The 18,189-nt window shown below is 40.5% G+C and overlaps 1 long non-coding RNA gene across 2 annotated transcripts in view; it reads left to right on the forward strand.

Moving 5' to 3' along the window:
• LOC137851510 (uncharacterized) overlaps positions 1-17,048 on the forward strand; it is a 41,705-nt gene extending 24,657 nt beyond the window's left edge. Inside the window, exons 2-4 of one of the 2 annotated variants that reach the window (XR_011093254.1) lie at positions 6,042-6,134; positions 14,022-14,112; positions 15,544-17,048. This is a non-coding gene — a long non-coding RNA (uncharacterized lncRNA). The remainder of the gene's footprint in view (positions 1-6,041; positions 6,135-14,021; positions 14,113-15,543) is intronic. The other variant, XR_011093253.1, reaches the window with a different exon arrangement.
• Positions 17,049-18,189: the final 1,141 nt, after the last annotated feature.

Raw genomic sequence — 18,189 nt, forward strand, 5'->3', positions numbered from 1 at the left:
GGACAGCTTTTTATTTATTTATTTATTTATTTTCTTGCCTTATTTTTTTTTTCCTTCTATCATCCTCATGCCTACATTCCTGTGGTTTTACTTGAAAGGAATATGACATAAATCTATACAAATGCCAAACATGCTCCCAGCTGCTGAGCTGAGTAATTCAGAATCAGAGCTGCTCAGATACTGCACTGAACAGGTCTGGAATAGCCTTAGAAGAGGAGGAAAAAAAAGCCAAATTTTACAACATTTCTATTGAAAAACCAGTAGATACAAAAGAGGTGGTGATTCAGAGCTGGCTTTTATTTGACACTGTCATCAAATTGTGTTTGCTAGATAGGAAAGAGTGAGACATTTTTTTCTACAGGGAGTTGCCCGCTCAGGTCCACTTCTGAGAGTCCAACCACCTTCATCAGTGGTTTATGAGGTTTATGAGTATCTTGTAGTAAAGTGTCTGCTCCTCTACCTTTACCTTTGAAAGGCAGTGTGCATGCAAAGCTCGCTTGTTGGAACCAAGCCATTCATTATTTTTATTATAATAGCATCTTATTAACAAGACAGAGGCTCCATTGTTCAAACTGCTGTACAAACAATACACTGATTTTGTGTGCTTTAGCATAATTTGAGATTAGTGGCCTCTTCCTTCACTGTCTAAAATGTTTAAATTCATTTTTGTAACAGCCTTTTTCTGGAGGTCTCCAGAGCAATTCCAGGACAGTGTTCATGACAAACACACAGGTCAGATGCCAATATTTGAGAAAGTTAAATGTTATATTAACAGGATTTGTTCTATACAGATCTTCTTATGTGATTTCCTGTGACTCACATTTTCTATTGTTATTTGAGGAAAAGAGCATTGCAGTCTAGGTGTTAAGCTGCATTTAATACCATTGGTTTAATACTCAAGAACTCTCACATGAAAAAAATGCACACTAAATGAGTATTAAGATTGAAAAGTCAAGCACTTAGAGTTTAGGTAGTGTTCAGGTTAAATTCTCCTCTTCACTTTTCATTCATCCTCCTCAATCATGCACACATGGATTCAATCCTCAATAAAAAATTAGTATGCTGTTTTTAATTTGGACCAAATTTCTTTAGGGACTTTATAAAGCATTGAGTAAATGAGAAAGAAAAAAAAAAAAAGAAAAAAAGGGTTTCTAAGTTTTTGGTTAGTGGGTTAGTGATCATACATCTAATTTTTTGCTCTTTTGTGGCATTTACCACTACACTTACTGCGCTTACACAGACACATACACATTAAAAAAGAAAACAAATTGCTTTTTCAAAAAATTTATTTAGAGGTAGAGGACTGAGATTAAAATCTGACATATACATTCATTCTCAGCATCCTTTACAAAGTGTTATATCTTAGCTTTTCTGAGCACTACCAGTAATACAACTCCCTGTGCTAGAAGCACAGCTTGATATTGTTTAGGATACACCTGAATATAGTGGGCATTTTTGCTAAGTAGATCTGCAGTGCCTGAATTAACTATGGAGAAAATGAGGAAAACACAATAGCAAGCATTATATTGAAATTAAATTTTGCAACCTAGTATTTCCAGCAAGCTGGAAACCTTTAATTTTTACCAGTTTTTTTACAGAAACATTTTGCTTTGTATTTGTGAGGCATATCAGGTAATAGAAAGACTGATGAAAAGAAAAGTATATGAATTAAACCAAACTTGAAAAAGATGATGGGTCCTTAGGTTCCTTCAGTGATTAGATGAAAATATTTCTCTTTTTTTTGATTAATGGAAGTTCTTTCATTGGCTTTAATGACAGGTAGATGTAATCTCACAGGATATAATACCTCATTTCTCTGTAAAGTTCATGCTCATTTAATTTAATAGAGACTTACATTAGAAAGCAAAATCTCTTACAAAGTTTTCTTAGGAACCTCCCCACCACCCATCCCTGTCATTTTATTATTATTTTTTTTAAAATGAAGGCTTTCAAATCTTGCTTTTTAAAGTTTCTTAGATTGAAGTGTCACTCTGCTTCCCAGTGATGAATCACATTTTCCTACAATGGCTGAAAGACATCCAAAGTGCCAGATCAATACATTCACAGATACAGTAAGCCACCCACCACAGTGCTATTTTACCCTCCCACTTTCTCCAGACCTGCTGGTTATTAGATTCCTTGGCCAAAAGCATAAGGTTTTGTTTTATCTCTGATGCGTGATAAATTATTATTTTTTTCAAACCACATCTTGTAGGTGAGCTAATCTCTTTTTGGAATGTTTCAAATCTCCTCTTGAAGCCAAAATTGCTTCAGTCTCTGTGGCTATGTAACTTCTGCATTATTAACTTGGGCAGAATCTTGCAGTGGTCTGCAGTCTGACATGGGTATCAAACATTTACTGTTTTGTTTGTTTTTTTTTTTTTTGTTTGTTTGTTTGTTTTTGTTTTGTTTTGTTTTGTTTTTTAATCACTGCCTTCCCTATTCCTATACTGTTAGTGTTAACATCTAACTGTATTTCTGATCTTTTTTTTTTTTTTTTTTTTTTTCCGTTTTGGACAAATGCAATGTATATATCACTAAAACCAAACAAAGCTTTAAACAAGTATTATTTTGGAAGAGAACCCTGTAGAAAAAGAGCAGAGGGAAGGTCTAACCTTCCTTTTTGATCTTTTATCAGGTAACAAAGGAGGAAAGAAAATCATAGAAAATGCATTCAAGGACTTTACCATCCTTACCTTGCCCCTAGCCTTTGCAACTGCAACTGCACTTTGAAGTCATCCATCATTTGCCAGGATCTGAACAACAGGAATTTTTTTCTGCTGCTCTAGTTTGCACTTTTTGGTTCCATATCAACATTAGCCTGAAGGAAGCCATAGCAAGCCAGTGAATGGGAATAATGGTAAAGGAGTGCACATGTGTGTGAGAGATTTTGGTGACTTGCATTGGACCAAAGTTTGCTGCTGGTCAGCCACAGAGAATGTAGGAGGAGAGCTGCACCCATCTGGCTGCGACAGAGATGTGTCTCAACCTCATCTCCAGTTCTTCACAAAGACACCTACTCATTGTATGGCCTTGGATGAATCACTGAGGTCAGATTTAATCCAACATTTCTCCACTTGGCAGCAGGGAGAAGTGTCAGTAAAAGGAGACACTTGAGGAGGTCAAAGCCAACAGGGAGTGACTTGAAAGGAAAGAATGATCAGTGTCCCTGTGTAAGGGCTTAGAGTGTTATGGTATCATTTGCTTTGTACCTGGAAAAATAACCCACTTTCCTGTCATTACTGTAAGGAAATAATACATGCTTCTGAGACAGACGTTACTCCAGACATATTTAAGGCAAAGTTAAACTTTAATAAAAATAATTTACTTTGATCTATGAGATCATGACACATACAGTATGCACAAAGCCATTTCCTCCCCAAAGTTTTATTAATTTTAAAATGTTGGCATATCCAAACCAGGGTTGAATATATAATCTGTCACAAAGACCAAAGGACTAAAGCCTAAGATGGTAAAATATGTATTATTTATCTTGTGATTTCAGCAAGAAGCTTGGTTGGGCTCAGGGCACCACTGCAGGACTTAGCACATGAAAAAGGAACAAAGAGACATCCCCAGGCAGGGAGTATTCCAGTTGTATTTCAAAGTGGAAGGAAGAGGACAACCATGAATGAGGCAGATGAAGTATCTGAAAGTTTTGAAGATGATAGAAAAGCATTTCCACACCTAGGGATGGACAGCTCTTTTGGGGACGGTGCTAGCTGATTTTTCAACACCAACCACTAAAAGATCCTGGATCTACAACAGAAATCAGTCATAACAAAACAAAGACAAACGTGCAGAAAAGTTATAATAAGAAGGAAATACCCAGTTTATTCTGGTTTTAATAGTTGCATGTGTACAAGCTGCTGTGCTGGCTGGCAGGGAAAGCGTCTGAACCAGAGAGCTAGGGAAGGAGATGAATGAGGTTGTGCTGTGAGTCAGGCTCTGTAGCAGAAGCCTATCCCATCCCTAATGCTCTGTGGGCTGGCACAGATGGGGCAGTGTGTAACTCACCAGTGAATTATACATGCTATTAAATGAGCCGTTGAAAATCCCCATTTGTCTGGAGGGGTGTTGAAGCTTACAGGAAACATGCACCAAAAATCCTTTTGTAGGAATACATAATTTACGTGTTTTAATCTGAATACCAACAGCACCACACTCTCCTCAAGCTTTCCTGGCTGACTATATCCTTAACAGGAGTCAGAGTCATGGTTCCTGCGAGATAAGACATGTTGCACTGAAAGAAACAGCAGTGAGAAGGGGAAAAACAGTCCATGAGCAATGCTGCCCGGCCTTGCACAATAAATCTGTGTCGTGCATGAACAAGTGGGAGTTTTTTTCTCAGTGCTTTTCCCAGGGATGTGCACACTGTCTATGTAATAAATGACACTGGTTCAAGAGTATCTTGTGATGCTGCATTTTGACATTTGTTCTCCTGAGCTTTTTAGAGTTGTCTCTGTATGGTTTAGTCCTGTGGCACCAATGTGGCATTCAGCAGGGCTAGGAAATGGTACCGGGAGGTGCTGTGGATACAAGTGCACAGTGTTCTTAAGGTGAAAGGAGTCCAGGAGTCCACTTAGGAGTCAACCCATTCCAGCTCACATCAGTACCAGAGATTGGTCCTGAAAATATTCAGTTTACTGGCATGGATGTAGCTTAGACAGCACTATTACTCAGGATTGAATTTGTTCCATCATTGTGGTTCTAGGGCCAGCCAAAACATGTAATCAAAGACACAACTAATTATCATATAAAGATCTGTATCGGCTGCTGGTAGAAAATACCCTTGTGTCTATCCAGTTCTCCTTAGAGTTGAGAGAAATTCAGATTCTTGCATTCAGGTTAAGCCTGCCTTTGTATTTGGTTCTCTGGGTCCATATTATCCCTTACACTGCTCTGCTCCTACAGAGGAAAAATTTAACAAAAAATGTGCTAAGATTGGAGCTGAACAAAAGGTCCCTTGTTTCTCTAGGTATGGATTAGTCCTTGCAGAAAGCAGAGAGATGAAAGCTGTTGTAAGCGTTAAGAGGATTTTTCGGGTAATACTTCAGAGATGCATGTACGTATGACTTGTGAAATGGAATTTAGTGTTAAGAAAAAGAAGCCTCAGAAACTTAAGTCTTCCATTTATCCATAGATATGCAACTGAATAGGTTTCACATACTGCTTCACCAGCATGTCTGAGTCCTGAAGGGAGTTAAAAGTCCATCCACACTTTTCATTCCATTCTTTCTGAAAGAAATACATAAAACATATTGCATAGCTTTGTTTCCAAAGGATATTTGCAGAATATTTTTGTTCCCTTCTAAATATTTTCGGTGTTTAATAGAAAGATATTTTCAGAAACTAGGAATAGTCCTAAACTTTTTTTTTTTTTTTTTTCAGATATTTAATGAAAGACAACTGTGGATTAAAAAAAAATAAATAAAAATCAAAAAAACGGGAGGAAAATAGTTTCAAGTTCCTCAAGGAGAGATTAAGATTTGATGGTGGGCCTGCAAATTTGTCAGTGGGCTCACTGAGCTCTGGAGCTGAAAACATGATTTGACATTTGGTCTCTCTGCTGAGCCTCTCCCCCTATTCTGCCATGTACTTAAGACCTCTGACCCCTATTTGGTACTCGACAGAGTTTTTACAGAGGCTGAAGGCCTCAGCAGCTCTCTCAAAACAGCCTTTAACTTGTATCTTCAGGCCTCAGTATCAGGTCTTACCAGTTTGTTTTGCAATAGAAGAAACACCAGTGCTGCCCATGCAACAGGCCTGAAATGGAAACTTTTGGCATACCATCTGTAGGGTGTCAGGAATGGTTCAGGGCCCAGACTTAGAAATATAGACCAAGATTTATGAGGTTAATGATGTTCAGGGGAAACAGGCTGGTTTTTAAACAGAGAGCTCCTAACAAGCCTTGCAAGTACATTCTCCAATAGAAGGACTCATGGTACACTGCCTGGGTTTATCCACATGCCACTTTCTTCTTTCCTTTACCTCATGAGTATGGTTGCATCCTTAATGTATCTCTTTTGTCGTTTGCCCAGGTTCTCTGAGATCTGACAGGAATTACATGGGAGAACTGGGAGCTGTATTGTCAAGGCAATGCAATGTCCCTTCAGGTAGATACTGGTATCTGAGTAAGTAGACCTGTCTGACAGTCTTCATTTCTCCCAGACTTCTCCTCTCTGTGCATCAGTACAGCCCAGATCCTCAGGCAATATCTAGGTCCCTGCAGATTGCAATGGGTGTTAAGTAATTGCTACTGATTCATTTTTCAGTCTCTGTCTGCAGCCCTCCCAGGAACTCAGTTTAGTTATACCTTTAAGCTCCATTGCTCCACCTTGGGAGGGTCCCCATGCTGGAGCAAAAGGGACTGTGGTGGTGTCATGCTGATGGCCAGCTAAACACCACCACAACTCTCTCACTCCCCATCCTCACAGGAAGAGGGGGAGAAAATAGAATGAAAAAGGGCTCAAGGTTTGAGATAAGGATAAGGAAATCATTCACTGGTTACTGTCACGGGCAAAACAGACTCAATATTGGGAGATTAATATAATGTATTGCCTATTACTAGCAGACGAGAGCAGTGAGTAACTAACAGCAAACTAAAAACACCCCCAACCACCCTCTTCTATTTCCTCCCCCTGAGCGGCAGAGACCCCCTGCTCCTGCATGGGCTCCTCTCCATGGGCTGCAGCTCCGGCCCAGGGCCTGCTCCTGCAGGGACTCTCCATGGGCCGCAGCCTCCTCCAGGCCACATCCACCTGCTCCACCAGGGGCTCCTCCACGGGCTGCAGCTTGGAGATCTGCTCCATGTGGGACCCATGGGCTGCAGGGGGACAGCCTGTTCCACCAGGGGCCTCTCCACAGGCTGCAGGGGAACTGCTGCTGCCTGCCTGGAGCACCTCCTGCCCTCCTGCTGCACTCACCTGGGGGCTGCAGGGATGTTTCTCTCTGTTTTCTCACTGCTCTCTCTCCCAGCTGTTGTGGTCTAGTATTTTTTTTTTCTCCCCTTTCTTAAATCTGCTCTTGGCCAGTGGTGGGTCCCTTTGGAGCAGCTGGAGCTGGCTCTGATCTGACATGGAGTAGTTGCTGGTCTCTGCTCACAGAGGCCACCCCTGCAGATCCCCACTGCCAAAGCCTTGCCAAGTAAGCCCAATACAGGGTGAAAAACAGGTTTATTTAAACTCATGCCCTGGTTGTATGAAGAAAGAAACAAAAGCAGACAGGAGCTGTAGAGCTCTGTGGCCAGGACCAGCCAGCATAACAGGAACACAGGATGAGTGGCAGGGTGTACTAGAACACGAACCTGCCTCCTAGCCCTACCTGTCCCATGCCACCCAACACAGGGATGCTTCAGAGTGACTCAGGGAGCTGAAGGCAGTGCTGCAGACATGCAGGATGATTTACTCTCTGTGCCATAGTGCTTCTCTGCTGCTTATGGGGTTTCCTTCCTTGTAGTGTTGTGATTCAAGTTCCTTCATGAGAAACCTAGCTTAATCAGAGCCCTATAAATACAATAACTAGATCACTTGTTAAGTCTTATACTGTAATGTACTTGCCTCTGAGAGAGAAGGAAGAGAAGTTGCTACATCACAGACACTATCAGCTCCATCAATGCCACCTGATAATAGACCTGCTTTTTATTCAGCTGGCAGCAACCTATCTCATCTGAGCAAAAACACTGGGATCCTATTCTGCAGGAAAGAAACATATATAAGGTAGTCTGCAGCAGGTGAGATAGTTAAGAAACAAGACAAGAAACTTCACAAAGAGATCCCACAGTGACAGGAGATGCCTGATAGGCCTCTCTTATCTGATTTTCATGAGCTACCAAGATAGGTTCTGTTCAGGACAAAGTGGTGATGCTGGAAGTGACTTTTGCCCCTTCTCCAAATGCCTTCTGCCACCCACAGTCAGCAGTCCACATGCTTTGTCTTCAGTAATGGAAAAGTAATTTTCTCTAGTTGCTTATGGCAACATTTAAAATAACTGAAAAAGCTGAAAAGATGTTTTTATCATTTTATTTCTGGCAGGTCAGGACCCTGATGTAAATTAGGCGAACTTGCAAAACTCAAGCTATTTTGATTTATGTGGAAAATCTTCTCCCAGCTTACCGCGCCATACATCATAATAACATATAACTTTGATAACCGCATTCAGACAGCAGGTGACTGCAACAGCACAGGAAGGATGTGGTGTATTTGCAACAGCGATTAATAATGTGGGGAATTTTAGTCAACATAGTGGTTAGAAACTCAGCTTTACTCTTTCTTATAAACCGTATCCATATTGGATGTAAACTCATCAAAATGATTGAATTAGCCCAAGCCTTACTGCCCTGTGCTTATGAGCCAGGTGAAATTAGCTGAATTACCTTACCTGATTTTAAATATATCTTTATCAAAACAAGCATGCAAGGAGCATTAGAGGTCCCTGATATGTGTGGTATGGAATTATTTTGTGAACAAAGGACATGGTTCTGTAAATGGTTATTCAAAGGACTATTACAGGGCAATTCCCTAAGTATTCATGTTAAATTAACAGCATAAGCCTATTGTAGCTTTTTAGTTCAAAGTTTTTTATTAAAATTTCCCCTTTCAATGCATTTTCAAGATAATGAAATCTTTCAAAAAGATTTGAGCCAAAAAAAAAAAAAAAAAAAAAAAAAAAGCTTTTTGCTGCACTGTTTGCACTGGAAGAAAAGTTTCCATTGTCCCTGGAACAGTAAGGAAGGAGAGGATATCACCTGACAAGTTCAGCCATTTGGTTACATTTTATCTGGATTTGGTAAAGAAAAAATGTCTTTGTTAGTCTCCCTCAGTTAACAAATGTATTTTCTGTTTGTAGCACACTGCATTACTTCTGGAAATCTGCTCAAGTACCATCAAAACTTTTTTTTTGTTGTTTCCTCTGTACATAAGAAAAAACAACAACAACAAACAACAAAAAAACAGAGCATTTTCTGTATATGAGAAGTAACAGAAACCTTTTCAACAGAAAAAGCTAAAGAAACTGTTGTCTGAATAGACCCTTCATTCCTTTCCAGGAGTTCATTCATTCCTCCTATCTTTGTAATTTTATACTGTCAGTTCTTATAATCTTTCAGCTTGCAAGAATAAAGGCAGCAGCATCAATTTTGTGGATGAACTTTTGAAATCATATTAGGGTAGTTTCTTCCTGTTATCTAGAGCTAGTTTTCCTTTCCTCATGCAAGCTTTAATTTGCAATTTCAGATATGCCACTGAGTTTATTCATACAGATCTGAGCATTCCATCTGTAATTGAAAGTTTGAATAAATTGTACTGAACTTGCAAATGAAACTAAGTTTATTCCTGAAGTTATAATGCAATTAGTTATTAATTCAGCAAGGTGTTTAAGCACCTTTCAGTTCCTTTGAAGTCAATTAGACTGTTCCCAGGTTTACAGTTATGCCTGCATTTAAAAGTTTGTTGTTGAACAAAGCTTTATTGATTTAATTTTTAAAGTTAGTACCGGAAATTAAACGTTAGAAACTTTTAACAGGGCTCCCTGAAATCAAAATAATGATTGAATTATTGTGTGAGTTGAGGTAAAATGCAAAAAAAAAACCCTAATCTATAACTTAAATAAAAAGTAGACTACATGCAATTTTTTTCCAGTCATTGCTGATAATTGACTGTAGTCCAGATTCTATACTGCTGATGGGTTGTTGGGTTATTGGAAGGCTAGCTGTTCCTATTTTATCCCTTTCTCTGCCTTCTCTGGGAAAAGATTTGCAAGTAATTTGACAGAATCTTTCCAGGAAATAAAATTATAGTCTAGGCACCCTGAAACATGGAGATGAACAAATTCACATTGCTGTAAACACCATGGAAGTTAAGCTGTAACAAGAAGGCTTTGGAGCCTTTTTGCAAGATTTCACACAGGTGGAAAAGGCAGCAAACGTGCTCTTTCCTCTTGTAGGAATATTCTGTAACAGCCAGTGGTTGGTGGTAAAATGGCATAGTGAAGATATGGTGGAGGAGTTCCCTTTCACCCAAAGCATCAATGCCATATGAACTGACAAAGATCAAGACCACGCTACATGCTTCATAACAACGTAGTGAATTATTTGGTAACCTGGGGTATGAGAACCAGAATATTGTAAATACAGCTACATTGAATCAGACAGCATTGATTCTCTGTCATTGCTGAGGGTGACAAACACAAAGCATCCTCTCAAAAAAGCTCTGGATCCCCCCAGTCCCCAGGGTTGCCTGGATGTTCACAGCAGTGAGGCAGCGGAGTTAATCTTGGAGTGACATGGGAAGGTTTCTCAGAGCAGAAGAGAAACAAGCCTTGTCTTTATAGAAGCAGGATGAGTATATTGTAGACCCTCCCAGAGGAGAAAGGTACATTCATCAATGGAGCAACAAAAGCTTTTGGCAGTCCAAACAGGTTTGTCCCTTCACAAAACTTCACAGGCCAAAGCAAAGCAACATCTCTCCTTCCCTCCTCTGGCCTCTATTATTTCATCCTACAGAATTTGCTCTTTCCCATTGCCCTCACCCAGTGATGGATAAATTTTCAGTGTGAATGCGATAGTACAAAGGATAACTTCACATGAAGTGAGAGTTTACACCATACTAGCTGATGTTAATGGGGAAAGTGCCCTTCTCTCCATGTGGTGAATAGTAGCCAAACAGAGCACAAGGCTGTCAGCCCCGACTGATCTCCTGTCAGCCACATGGAAAGGCAGGACTGAAAAACAAACCTCTGCCACCTGCAGTTTGCCATGTGTTCATTACACTTATAGTTTCCAAGTAGAAATGCAAAATCAGCCAGTCCATTTTTTTGCTCTCAGGCTATCTTTGCTGCACCTTTTATATTCATATTCAAGTATCCACTTCCTTATATTTCTGTTTATATGAGCAATGAACTCTTTTATTTGGGTTATTGCAATCTGAGAGCTAATGATGCAGCCTGCTGCCAAAAGAAGATGGCTTCTAAATGAATTACTTCAGATATTTTGTTTTTAAGCAGGAAGTATTTTCAAAGGGTCCAGGGGAGGGCCATGAAAATGATCAGAGGGCTGGAGCACCTCTCCTACAAAGAAAGGCTGAGAGCAGTAGGGTTGTTTAGCCTACAGAAGAGAAGGCTCCAGGGTGACCTCATTGCAGCTTTTCAGTGCTTAAAGGGGGCTTATAAAAAAGATGGAAAGCAACTTTTTGTTTGGGAAGATAATGACAGGACAAGGGGGAGTGGTTTTTACCTAAAAGAGGGGAGGTTTATATTCAAAGTTAGGAGGAAATTCTTCACTCAGAGGGTGGTGAGACACTAGAACAGGTGCCCAGAGAAGCTGTGGATGTCCCATTACTGAAGATGTTCAAGGCCAGGCTGGATGGGGCTTTGGGCAACCTGATCTAGTGGGTGGCATCCCTGCCAATGGCAGGGGGGTTGGAGCTAGGTGATTTTTAAGGTCCCTTCCAACCTGAGCTATTCTATGATTCTATGGCTGTTGAAGTGTTATTGGAAAACTCTTCAGTACTTTTTATTATTATTATTTTATATTCTTTAATGAAATACATTAGAAGTCCTTTATCTTAAGGGATCCCATGAAGGAAAATGTCATAGCTTAGTGCATGTACCTAAGCTTTTCCTTACTGAAGTCCCTTTCTTCACTGTTTTGCCCTTCATTTTGTTTGTCTAAAAACTGAAGACCTCTGGCTCCCTGAAGAACCTCCATTCAATTTCATGGGCCTCTCCTCAAGGGTTGTAAGTGACTAGATCTGAGTTTTATGTCTCAGTCTCTCTTCATGTAATCCTTGACCTCAAAGCCAAGGGGTACATAATAGTCAACACTGTTCAAGGTTGGTCCTGCTAGAGTGGGTTGAGTATGTTAACAGTACATAGCAGTTGGTGCTTCTCTCCTCTGCATCTCATTTGGGTCTCATATGGTGCTCTATGAACTTACTGAGGCTTGATTTGAAGATTTATGGAGTTCAAACTTATGTTTTGCAGCCAATCAGAAGATTATTTTTGTAACAAGAATCATGAGGGGTGTTATGAGCCTTGGGATGTGGTATGAGAATACATGGTGTTGCCTAAAAATGTAGAACTTGTTGGAACGAAGTTGAAGAATGACATAGAGCAGAGAGACCCAAACTTGATCTGGATCTTATAAAGTATCTCAGTTTCAGAGGGAAAAAACTTGATTTCAGAGTGAACTCATCAGAGAATGAATTTACATTGCTGATACAGAGAAAATTGTCACTATTTCTTGCAGGCTGCCATCTTTCCCTATTCACAAAGGATCGTAGCAGGAGAATGGGGAATTTCAAAACTCTTTATCAGTTTTTAAGGGCAGTGGGCAGCCAGGAAGGAGAGGTTGGCTTCCAGTGCTGTGGTTCCTGTGCAAGAGAGATGTCAATAACCGTGTGTGGACTAGTCCTAGTCATAGAAACAGGAGCACTGGGAAGGGCTACAAGTTTTGCTGTATGGATCATGCAACACTCACATTGGCAAGCAGATGAAAATCTATTGGTGAAGGACTTCAGTGTCTACAGAAACAGAAGTTTTAACAAGAAGTCTTAATTTTTCTGGTAGGAATCAGATGTGAATGAAGAGAGGTGAAAATCCATGTAAAATTAAATTTTTTTACAGATAGATGATTGGAGTATATCTCAGAGCTTTCCTGCCCTCCCTCCCACATACGCTGTCTGTCTCTTCAGTCAGTAAGCTCTTGTGTTTTTGCTTAATTCCCAGTAAAAAAGGTCCATATATCCTCATTAGGCACTATATTAGACTAATTATACATAATTAATATGCATAACAAACTCAGTTTACTTCACCTTAATGGAATTCGTGAAAGCCCTCACACAGCAAATGTTCATCAGAAGAACTGATGAGGGCCTTTTCTCCCAGACTTCTGGGCCACCACCAGCTCCAGCCCAAGGGATCTGTACCCACTGCGAGGGCACAGCCCTGCCTGGTGGAGGGCACAGCCCTTGGAACAGTCCTTTCCAATGTCTTGGCAGCTTCAAACACAAGTGCAGGAAGCATGGGTCTGTCTGCAGCGGGCTGGGCAGATGTACCACTTCCCAAAAGGGAGATTAACCAACCCTTGCCAGGCTCAGCAAATGGCCATGATGATAAACCGGAGGGCAAAGCTAAGGGAGTAAAAGTGCATCTTTCCATCAAACAAGTATGTCCTCACAGTGGGACTGAGGGAAAATTCAGCCAAACATCTGTTCACCCTGTAGTTAATAGTGCCTGATGGGGAAGGTCCCTCCAGAAACCTTCTAATGCTTTATGTTGCAATGTAAGCAACAGCCAAAGTAGACCAAAGTAGGCAGCAGAGACTTAGCAGTATTCAACAAGTAAGGGAGTGTCTATGAGGGAAGCATCATGTAGAATAAAAGGCCCCTCTTCCTTCCCCATATTTCCTCACACTTCTGGGATGCTGGCACATATACTCTTATTCCTGCTCCAGGGCCTCAGCTGCCTGAGGGGCAAGAAGCCATGCAATTAAACTACCACATTTTCAGAGATTTCTCATTTTTCAAGCTATAAGACACATTTCTTACAGATGGTCTTGATAGCCTTCATCAAGGCCTGAGTCAGACACTGTCTAATGAGGCCAGGTGTGCCTGATCAGTTGTATTCTTTCACAAACTGGTGTTTGCACATCCAAAAAGAGTATACTTGAGAAGTTAATCTAAGCCTTGGCAAGAGATTTGGTATGTGTGTGATTTCTAAGGGCTTGATAGACAACCCTTCCCACCTTTTTCAGGGTTTTTAGAATCCATCAAGACTGGGATCTCCTTTGCTTGATACTAGCAGTGCTATCCATTTTCTCAGGAGCAATCCATTTTCTCCTGCTTCCTTGAATGTGCCAACCTTTTTGCACTGTCTTTTCTGCACTTTCTAGGGAACTGAAAAATTGTTCCAATAAAATAAAAAAGTGCAGCTGTGGACATCAGACATAAAAAGACCATGGACACAATACTGCAGAATCAGTGAATTACCTAACTACCTTTTTTTATATTCCTTTGCACTTGTAGAACTGCTGACCCTGCTTGAATTGAGAAAGGTCATTCACTGACCTCTAAAATGGAAGCCCCCATGAAATGTCCATCCAGGTTAGAAGCACAGGTGAGCAGTTTTGCACCCTTCTTTCACCCTTACATCTTTTAGCTCATCGCTTACTTTTCTAAGATGCCTACCTATTCCTTAACTATAAAGCCAAGGTGTTATTTTCAAAGAAAACTGACTCACACAAGTGAACGTGAGCTGGACAAGTCCTGGAGCTGGGGCTCCCCTCTCTGTACCCCAACTCTGGTGCTTCTCACAAAACAAGGTACAGCTGATCTTCAAAAGTGGCTCCCACTGCTTGAGGTCTGGCATTTTAAAGTAATTTGGAGACAATTTAATTCCTGTTCTTCTAACAGATTCACACTATTTCTATTTAAGAGTAAAGACATGCCTTAATGCTAGCTCTTCACTGATGTGTGCATTGTCTTCTCTTTCTTTCCTTAAATATTATATAATTGAAAGCTAAAAGACCAATACAGTAGAAGTTAAGCTGTCGTGGCCCATGCAGTTATTATATATAAGTGTTGGCATTATGTAAAACTGCAGTCATTATGTGTAATTACCAAGGAAGTTGTATAACAAAGGAAGAGGTCTATCTTACAGAAATAAAAATGCTATCCTGGAGATCGCTATTGACACACAGCCTGGTGAGACCTGCGACTAGACCATGCTTCTTTCCTTTCATTTCACTAACCAATTTTTTCAGAAAGCCAAGATGTAAATTAAAAGCACACTTCTTTAATTAAAGGCATTCAGCATCCCTAGTGGGAAAAAAGTGGCATTTAAATGCAAAATCAAAATCATCTTATGGATTGCCTCCTTCCCACTGTCCCAACTCTCCAGGTGCAATGAAGATGTCATTTTCTGCCCTCTGTATTCCTATTCTCAGCACAATAAAAGTGAAATGATAGTTATTTACCAGTGTTTTGTTAAAATGTCAAACTGTGTTGCAAGCAAATTGATTTCAAGCCAGTTCAGTTGAGTTCAACTCAGCAGGATGTGATGTCATCTTTCTGCTTGCTGCTCCTTCTTTGAAAAGCCACAGCAAGACTGATGAGGAGTGATGGACTCACTGTAATTAAAAATAATACAGCCACGGGCAGCAAATTTAAATAGGAACCATGGACAAAATACTGCAGTCAGATGTGAAGGCCTCTGCACCCAAATGCAGTCATGACTTGAGCAGCTCAGGAGCAACTGAAGCTGATGGGAATTTCTTCAGCAGAGCCTGAAATTCATATGGTGCCAACAGGGTCTAATGTTCATCCTAGGTTCTGTCAGTGAAGCTTTGGGTCACCAGAAGCTTCTGTCAGTGAAGCTTTTGGGTCCCATGATGAGGAAAGATTGCCATGTTAGAGGGCATAGCAAAACAAGACACCTACCCCTGTTCTTCACATGAAGCTGCCTAATAAGACAGAGGATGTTGATAAAGCCAGGTTGCAAGTCATCTCAAAAGCAGCCACTGATAACTCTGTTCTTATACATCCCCAGATAACACCCAGAACTCTCTCAGATGACATTCATCTTCATCTGGCATGGACACAAATTAATGGGTGGTAAGGAAGCTGAAACAGAGACCAGTACAAGACCTGGCATGTAAATCACCCAAGGTTGTGCTCTCCTCATGCTTCGAGACGTAGCATGATCCAATGCAATGATCATGCTGGATGTGAAGAACACTTAATGTCTTTTAATTAGGTTTTGAAGTAATGCATGCCAACACCCTGTAACTACTTCAGCCTTGACTCATTCATGAAGATGCATGCCATATGTAAGAGACCAACATAAAAAGGATGACCCCAAAACTAACACATTTCACTGTTGACGTATGCTTCTTTTTCAGACTGTGAAGCTCAGCTGACATGCTTAATGCCTGCCTGCATGACACAGGCTGTCATTATTCATTATGGACTTGGTCTCAGTACTGTGACTCCAGGAAGCAAGTGTTAATTGGTGTGAACAAAAATGAAGGTTTTGACTTCTTGTAAACAGCAGACAAAGGGCTTTGCAATGGCTTATCAGACAGACAGACTGGAACAGAGCTCTCTGTTATTAGCATTACTTCATCTGAAATGCTTTCAGCTTGGGAATTTGGGGGAGGGAATAGCAGACTCAAGTTTAGAATGATAACTCTATATTTGACTGTTGTTGCAGAGGGCTATGTTCTCTATTAAGGAGGGTCTTCCAAGGCAAACTGGGAGATGTAGGGTCCCAGCTTCACACAGAGCAAGTTACTTCACATTCCTGCACCTTTTCACCTCTTTTTAATCCCTCTCTCTTTTTAAACTTCTATGACCCATGGTCTTTTTCCTCTATATATTTTTTGGACTTATAGAGCACCCATTTCCACTGGATGTTTTAAGGTGATACTTTGATAGAATAGCTTATTTAAGCATGAAGCATCTTCACCACCACTCTGGTAGCCAGTAGTGTAAAATTTGTGTGTTATTAACTGTATTTACTGCATTTACTTTATCATGGAAAACGCATTAACAATTACAAACCATCATTTTATAGAGAGAAACAGCTTGTGGCTTTCCACATGGTACAAATGTGTGAACCTTGTCAATTCGTTTCTCTCTCAGGCTACTGTGCCAGGACACTTACACCTTGATGTGAAAATCAATTGATGCATCTAACAAGTGTTTACTTCTTCTCCAGCAGTAGCTGAGGAGGGTCAGAAAAATTAGATGTTAACATTAGACATTTTTACAAATCAGCATCTTGGAGCAATTTGCACCTGAGTATTTAGAGTAGGTAGTAAGACTCTGGTTAGGAAGTCCAGTAAAGCAACAGATGGTTCACCCATGTCTTTGGCAGGAGAACCTCCAAAGTGAGTGAGTGTAGGAGGATGTCTTTTTGTGGGCACCTTCTTGGCCAGGGAGGAATTAGCCTCACAAATATTGAGCTTAATTTTTTTGAATATTCCTCACAAATATTGAGCTGAATTTTCCAGGACTATCTGTTTAGTCCAGGACTATCTGTTTAGATACTCCTGGACTCAGAGCTTGCCCACTTGAGCACAACTTGAGCACAATGATTATTCCAGTTACATGAAACACCACATGAGTGAGATCTGACCATGTTTCTTCAGGAAATTCAGGATGTGCTGACTAACTTCACCATTTTGTATCAGCACCCATGTGTCTGCAAAGAGAGGGAATGCTTTCCCCTGCACTTACTGTGTATTCCTTGTATTTTGTCTGGAGCTGCGATAGATTCCATATGGACATTTTCCCTTTCAGCTGCTTATAGATTCAGGTCTTCTGAGGTGGCTCTTCCAAGTCTAGGCATGAGGCCTACTGATAGTTACTACAGCGAAGGTCCCACCAGCTGTCATCTAGCAGCATTTTTTAAACAAGTGAAATGTTTCATGAGCTAGTCAGAATCAGGCTGGATTCTGACCTCAGTGACATGAAGGTAAACCAGGGATATCTGCTATGCTGAGGCAGGGCTTGTCCTGAGCACTCATGTTGGCAGCAAAAACCTGCTCTCCACCAATAATCACTATAGCTAAAATAAAACCTGATGGGGGAAACTGCATTTGTTAGAGGATAAAGACATACAAGGCAAGATAAACCAGTAATTCCTTCTCTGACTCTTGCTCACAAAACCAAAAAGTTAAGTGGTCCCTTTAGAAAATAAAAATTATGAGAGGGCCTTGCAGGGTTTACAAGACATTTGGTCTGAAACAAATCAGATTGGCTGCAGTTTGCCAGCCAAATAAGGCCTGGGGCTGGTGGGCATGGGAGAAAGAGAAAGGCAGTGGAGCTATCTGGGGGCTAACAAATTGCCAGCTCTCAGGCTGAGCTCAAAGTAGAGGTTAATGAATGATGTGGGTAGAGATGGACATTGAGCAATGGGCAGAATGGAAAAAAAAGAAAAAAAAATAAAAAAAATAAAAAAAATAAAAAAAAAACAGTCAGAGTAGGTCTCCATTATTTTGAAAAGACAGAAAAGGGCTGTGTGAGAACAAAATATCTTGCTGATGTGTAGTGAATACAACAGCATCACAAGTGTTTTTTCCTGATTCGGTACATACCTATTCTGAATTGGTTTACAGAGCTAATGAACAGTTATCTTTTTCAAGACAGGAAATCAGTCAAAATGTAGAGGACAGTAAGTTATATCTTATTG

The sequence above is a fragment of the Anas acuta genome, chromosome 2 (assembly GCF_963932015.1).
Source record: "Anas acuta chromosome 2, bAnaAcu1.1, whole genome shotgun sequence".
NCBI lineage: Eukaryota > Metazoa > Chordata > Aves > Anseriformes > Anatidae > Anas > Anas acuta.